The 7508-nt window shown below is 41.4% G+C and overlaps 1 long non-coding RNA gene across 1 annotated transcript; it reads right to left on the bottom strand.

Annotated features, from left to right (window-relative positions):
* Positions 1 to 349: 349 nt before the first annotated feature.
* Positions 350 to 7508, bottom strand: LOC135298875 (uncharacterized). The gene is made up of 4 exons (XR_010360936.1): positions 6748 to 7508; positions 2221 to 2435; positions 957 to 1074; positions 350 to 661 (listed from the first exon to the last, which is right to left on the bottom strand). It is a non-coding gene; the product is annotated as an uncharacterized LOC135298875 (long non-coding RNA).

Genomic DNA, 7508 nt, shown 5'->3' with positions numbered 1-7508 from the left:
CTGCCTGCACATTCATTTGGACAGAACTCCACAACAAGTGCCAAAAGATCCCACATCAGAAGGGCAGCATTTTACTCCACTGTAGATTGTCAGAGACCCAGTCAACAACCAGCATGGCAATAATCAAAGTGCTCTAGTGAGAAATGGTGCAGGCCAGCAAGGAACTGAGCAACATTTACTTGCAGCTTTTATGCAATGGACACAGAAAACTTTGTGTACTCTTGTTCTAAGAATAGCCCCCCAGTGACGAAGGGGATGTAATGGAAAGATAACTGTAGACCCTTCATGCTTTAAAAAACATCTCACAGTCTCTGAGTGTCTATTTATTTGCTTGTCCTCATCTTTCAGTTCTACTCAAAACTGTGTTTTGGCCATGCACGTGTGCATCCACAAATTCCCTGAGGCTTAGAGTAAAAGCGAGGAAAGATATTCTCTGTAAGATGTAAAGAGGACAGGGTGGAGTTATTCTGCTGACATTAAGTTATGAATCCTCCTCCAGAGGACCATGTTCTCTTTCCAAGGTCTTGCCACCAGCCACAGAGGTAAAAAAAAAGCTCATCTGGTGATAAAAAGGATTGAAAAAAATCCTCCCTTTTCCCATAGCTGTTCCTCAAAAATGGATCTTGAGCCCCTTCAAATGAAGCTGACTGCTTTCTTCACTCTGCTGATGAGTAAAGACACTCCAAAAGGAAAAACTCCAGAATATCTCAACAGGAGCAGAAAAACACTGGCAAAGGACTGAAAACAAATACTGCCTATTTTAAAAGCAGGGATTGCTGACTAGAAGAATGGTATGAAAGAAAAAGGACCATGCCATGGGGCTTTTGGGCTTTTTTCTTTTGTTTTTAGATGCTAAAGCAAACAGCTTCACAGGGATGGAAACAACATATGAAGGGAAAGGGAAACAGACTGAAGATGGGGAAGCAGATGAGGATCAGAGAAATGAAGCTTCTTACCTGTGTGCCAGATGTGGGTGTGGAGAAGACACCACAGGGCTTGCAGGTGAATTTGTTGGATTCACTCCATTGTTGTTTTCCAGCTGAGGCAACTAAGTGAGAGGTAGCCTTGCCATCCCTGCACATAGACAGATCAGAACAATGGAAATAAGTTAAGAATAAGTACTATTTCAGCTGAATTTAAAGGAGAAAAATGCAACCGAGAAAAGGCTGAGCTAATGCATCCTATAGATCCACAATAGTTTTTGTGCATCTCTTAGTTTAAGAGAGATGTGCAAGGTCTGTTGTTATTTAAGGACTATTTTGGGAGCTGGATGAGAGACAGAGATACGGACAAAGAACTGAAACAATTACCAGCTCTGACAGAGCATGAAGAGTGAAGTGTGATTTTTTCCAATGCAACCTCCAGAAGCACTGACCTTCCTAGGTTTACTCAGTGTTTATTTGCAGTCATTTTGAGGACCACATTGCCCACCTTCCCTCTGGCTTTGTGAGGCACAGCCAGCCCTCAGTATTGTGGCTGAGAGTTCCCACCTACAGCCATTCTGGCTGGGAAGGTGAAGCAGAATCTGGAGAAAAGTCTATTTCTTCCTCAGACTGGGAGGTACTAGAAGAAACTCTCACTGTTAGGGTGGTCAGGCATTGGAATGGGCTGCCTTGCCCAGGGAGAGGTAGAGTCACCATCCCTGGAGGTGTTTGAGGGGCATCTGGTTGTGGGGTTACAGTGCCAGTGCTGGGTGGACAGTGGGCTTGGTGATCTAAAGGTCTCTTCTAGCCTTGATGATTCTATGATTTAATGAAAAAATTGCTGTTAAGAAATCATTTTGGCTAGGAAGTAGCCACAGAAACTGGGTGGTAAATGCAGCCATGACTCAGGATCACGTCAGCTAGTGCTTTTTTACGTAACAGTTTTTCTCCTGATGGGGCTGACTCAAAACCTCTTTCTCCACTTAATGGTAAAAGAAAGCTATTTCACAATTTCCAACTCTTTAAGTCACACTTTACTATTTATGGCAGCATTCTCTCCCACAGATGCTGCTATCTTCTCTGCTTATAGCTAATTCCTTAAGCATCACAATTTCCTGATTTTCTTTTCTTTTTTTTCCAAAGGATAAGTGTATTCTTCCTGTCTAATCCAGGATTTGCATCAGTCAGCAAAGGCGATCTGGACTTGGCCATACATCTACTTTTTAGACTCTGTGAAAAGGGTCTGCTTTAATTTCATAGATGATAAATTAGATTTTATCTTAAGTATACATCTTACCTTTATAGCTGCTACCACTTGAGCCACACTTCTTTTATAGCAGGAGTCTGAGGTATTGCCAAAACTGGCAAGGGAGGCAAAATGGTTTTTGCAGTCTGAACACTCGTTTATGAAATGTGATGTTGTAGAGGTTCACGAGCCAAAATTATGGCTAGACTGTGTGGGTGCCAGGATTGGCAAGTCTCTAGTGCCATTACAGCTGTCACCTGCAAGAACTGAATGGAAGATGTGGAGCATCAGTGGCAAGTTTATTCCCTAAACACAAACAGATGAAACTCCCTCATTCCCACCAGCTCCAAGAGTAGATCTCAAAAAAGAATATAAAAATTCTAGCTACCTAAAATATATAGGAAAAAATTCTTCTCTTTAGCGTTAATAATTCACATATGTCTAGGAAGAGAAGTGGAAGTAGATAAAATGGATTCTCTATTTTTGGGGTTTGCCTCTTTCTGGCTGCCACCTCCATCCTTGTAAATTGAAAATGACTGGGAGGAAGAGAAAAGGAGATGGCTATTTAAAAAAAAAAATTATTATTCTAGACAATGATTCTATCTCATTTTGGTCAGAACAAGACCCTTTTATTCTCCAAGGCTTGGAGGACTCAGTAGAGGACAGTGAAGTCATAGCAGAGGCAAAAGCAGATTTTTTTTTTTCCCTGTCTGAGGAGTTTTAGCCTCTTTGAAAGTTGTTGGAGCAGCTTCAGCCTCTTACATTTTTCTCTGTTCTTGTAATTCTTATGTTTGGGGGACTTTTTTGTTTAATATAAAAATAATTTGTAGTGACTTCCCTGTCCTCTTTGAGGAAAGTTTCTCTAGGAGCCTGTGCACCTGGTACACTGCTGCTCATGTCTCAACAGCAGAAAACGGCCTCTCTAAACAAGAAAGTGATTCCCATTTTATTTTAGAGACACTGTGGGGAGAGATTTGTGCAAAGAGGAAGAGAAAAAGCAAGAGCAAAGAGAAAAAAAGTCCTCAGTAAGATCTAACTGATAACTGAAAGACAAAAAAAAATTCTATTTCATTTGGTATTTTAATAATGTTTTCATTCTTCATAAAAGCAGGCTTTAAAAAGTAGCCTTAAAAACCAAGCCTAATCCTGACATGATTTTTACTGGACAACCTGAAGCCTTGCCTAGACTTGTCTGAGACAGGGATTTCAGAGACTCTTCCTGGCTTTCCGATAAAAATGCATCAGGATCCTGGGAGGATGGATCCTGGGAAGCTGGTCTATCGACAGCCTTGGCTGTAGGTTCTCCAATGGGAAAGGAAACCTCACTGATGACACCTAGTGTTTTCCTATATCCCAGGAGAGAAGGCTCCTCCGAGGGATACCCAGGGGGCCTCTCCTCCCACCGGCTCTGCTAATGAAAACCACTGGAGGTGCAAGAAGTGCTTTATACTGATCTTCAGCAGAAGAAATGGGCTTCTGGCTGTGGGTGTATAATGACCCTAAGAACAGAAACTTCTCTTTTTACCAGTTTGAAAAAGCAGCTCTAATGAATTTAACAGTGACTGCTTTTAGCAGCAGATAGACAACTGTGTTTCCTGACACAGCCATTCCTATTTAGCATCTGTACAATGGCACAGTGGGAGAAAAAATTGGTGTCAGACTTTTCATCTGATATAAAGGGCTCAGCATCAATGTATGCAATATGAAGTCCAAAATTACAGCTAGGAAAAATATGGAGTGGGAGCAAGTCCATCATACAGAAATCCTGTTGTTTCCTGCCAAGTGACAAGTGGAAGGTTTTCCTGGCTGGTGTAAAGAGTCCCACATCTTTGTTTCCATCTCCCTATTCTGGGCAGGCAGAAAATCAGCCAAAGCATCTGAGAGGATCATGAAAGAATGAAAGAGTGAATGAGTTTTCCCAAATCTCTTAATCCTCAGATACTAACCCGAACAATCAGGACCAGTCACATGTATTGCAAAAGGCCAGTATCCAGACTAATTCCTGCAGAGTTACAGACAGTGGGTAAAGTTTTAAAACCTTCTTATTATTTTCTTTAAGCAAAGAAATCCAAAAAACACCCATAACATGTTTTTAAAGCTTAAGAGCACTAAACACTGAAACTGAAAAGCGAAGAGGACAAAGTTGCGTTTGCCATGCCCTGTTGCACACAGAATCCTGAAAAATTCAGCCTCAGTCTACAGATACTGAAACCAAATGGAGAAAGGTACAGTATTCACACATGGGAATGCAGATAGTGAGAATAAATCAGCAGAGAATTCAATAGAGGAACAAGGCTGGCAGAGAAATGCGTTGGCACAGCCTCTATTCAACAAATGAATCCTCAGGACAGCATATTTCTGGGAAAGCTTTTGGTGATTCCTTTCTCACCACCCCCCTGCACCCCAAATGAAGCAATGACTGAGTATTTACAGCCTGGCCGTGTCAGAGGGCTGACAGTCCTGCTGATTTAAAGCACAGTTCTATGAGGAAAAGTGGCTCTGTGAATGATAACCTCATGGCTTTCTATTTATTGCATCTCCCTGATTTCCAGTTCAAGTGAACTGGAAAAAAAGAACACAAATAACTCAGCTAGGTTGGTTCTTTCTGGTTTATCTGTCAATGGCAATTAACAACACAGGAGTCAAGCTCTGTCTTTCCATAGCTGAGCAAACAAAAGCTGAAAGGTTCAGTGTAGCTTTTCTATTTTTGCCACTTAAATCACTAAATGCCTCCCTCCAGAGCTCCTTTCCCTTCAATGTCCAGCTCCCCTTTGGCAGCCAGATGCCCTGAAGCCCCTCTCCTAAAGGGAGAGACTCCAGGATCTCTCTTCCCAGATAGGAGAGGAAGGAGAAGGGGATACTACACTGCTTATTGTAGAGAAAAGTGAACTTTAGGCACAATTTTAGTGACTGTTTCCCTCTACTGTTTTTCCTTAGCTCACTTCCCTGCCCAAAACTGCCATACACTTGAAATGCCCATTGTTCTTTCACTTTAGTCCAACTTAAAGCATCAGGCTACCAGCTATAAATATTGCATGGCAACATAAATCATTAATAATTCCATCAAAATAGGTGAAAGCAAGCCACCAGGAAAAAAAAGGAAAAAAGTCCAATATTTTCCCTATTAATCTGGTCCATGTGTTCTCCATTTTCTTTTCCATTAGGCAAATAGCCATTGAGAATTCAATGCTGTATATAAAATATTGCAAAAACATAACCAAGCAGCTCAGTTCAGCTGCTCAAATCATGCAAAGCTATCAGCATTTTAAGTCTATCTTTCAATTTGGTCTTGGTCAAACTCTGAGGGCAGCTAAGATTTCATGGAGCAGAACCAGAGCTGGACACAGATGGGCAACAATTTTTTTTTTCTTTTATTCAATTTTTTTTTACACAAAACACCTAAATGCAGAAAACTGTTCTGAACAGATTTTTCAACTTTGGGTTTTTTTTTTTTTCCATCAAAGTGGAGAAGCCTGGATTTCCTGTTGTACTCTTTCTTTCTGCTCACTCCCTTCACTCTGCTACACTCAGAGATCCTTTTCCATCAGTTTGCTTTGTTATGCTGCAGCTTTTCAAAATTTGGCTATGTTTAGGAAAACATTGAAAAACGGCAAAAAGAAAAATGAAAAAAGGAGTACTGCCAAGCCAGAGATGCAGCTAACTGTTACCCTTAGTGAAGTAAGCATGAAAAACAAGAAAGAATGCATTTAAAGATGTAAATACTTCCTTTAGAAGTAACAACTGAGAGACAAGCAATCCATTTAAAGTAAAGCTTTAACATATTTAAGGAATCTCAGCTCTGCTTTCTCACAGGAAGCTGAACTCAAACTTTGACCTCCAGTCTTTCCATCTCTCAGCTTTAGGTAACAGATGGGATGGGGGGGGGGGGGGGTCAGGGATTGGGTCTTGGGACAACGTTTACCACTTAAAAATGGAAAAAAAAGGGGTTCCAGCAATCCCCAAGGAAGCATTGTTTCTTTTTGGGCAATGTGCTTTCATATGTATATATTTTTTTTTTCTTTTTTAAAAATGAGATACATTTTTAAAGAGGCCAGTGCCAAACCAGCAATTTGATTTTCACTTTTCCTTGTTTGTGCTCACTTTGCATTTCTCCTGCAGGTCAGAGCATGTGAAACTACAAATAGAGAGACAAGCACCACCTCAAAAATGCCCGGTTTTAGAAGCCCGCTTGCTCTTCAATTAGCACATAGCTCTTAATAAACTCCCATGTATCTCTGAACACAACCAATGGCAAGTTGCCTTCTCTCCCACAAAAGACACTGAAAGCAATTAGTGGAAAAACAAGTAACTATTATTAATAGTTAATTTTTCTGCCTGGGCTACCAGGGCCAGTGGGGCTGTAACAACCAGCAGCCACAGTAAAATTACCTACAGCAGGCTGCTCAGCCAGACAGAGCACTGGGGAGAAATCAGTCCCTCCAACAGATTCTTCCCCCTTGCATCCATCAGACATGTAGATATAAATGTGCAGCATGTAAAGGCCACATTAGCAGACACATCCTTAAACTGCTGCAGAGATGATGGCTGCAATCACATCATCTGCCCCCTCAAATTTACCTGTTCTTTGGAATTCTTCTTTGCAGTGTATTTGAAGGATTTCTTGCTTGACCGATCTTATTTTGTTCACACAGAAGCATTCCCTTGTTTACTTCCTTCAGGCTCTCAGAGAGGGAGAAAACCCATTCCCAGTCTTACAGCTCTGTCTTTGCAGGAGTCCCCTCACAGGCCCAATTTATAAGGGGAAGACAAAGCACTCAGGTGGTGCCTGATGTTAACTTGAGACACCTGCCATGGTAGCAAAGCTAAGGAGAAGAGTGTCTGAAAGACCGAAAGAAACTGGGTATTATTTTCCAAGTTACCCTGCTGTGCCAGTTTTAGGGAGTTTTCATCCTGCCTCCTGTCAACCTGCACTTCTTCCCTACTGTGTTCCTGCTCGCTGCTCTGTTCTGGGCAAATATTCCAACTTTCAGCCACAACACTAAAATGTTCTCTCTCACTTCTTTGGGCCATACATTTCCTTCTTTAAAACGCCAACACCTCTGTCTTTTCCCACAAAACAGTGTGCTTCTACTGTACAATAGCTTTTAGCTACACCAGAGCTTTCAGTTCCATTGCGTATTCATCTAGAAAATTAAATTTTAGATGGCAATGGTCCCTGCTACTTTTCCCTGGACAAGGCTTTGCCAGACACTTTCTCATTATGTCACTTGGATTCAATTACACTTTCCTTTGGACTAAATATTGCCACAGATACCCAATACTTTCACTCTGCTATACAAAAATAGAGAGACCTTTCATCCCCCTCGGGGTTTTTTTGG

This window comes from Passer domesticus, chromosome 4 (assembly GCF_036417665.1).
Source record: "Passer domesticus isolate bPasDom1 chromosome 4, bPasDom1.hap1, whole genome shotgun sequence".
Classification (NCBI taxonomy): Eukaryota; Metazoa; Chordata; class Aves; order Passeriformes; family Passeridae; genus Passer; species Passer domesticus.
This window is presented reverse-complemented; position numbering and strand designations above follow the sequence as displayed.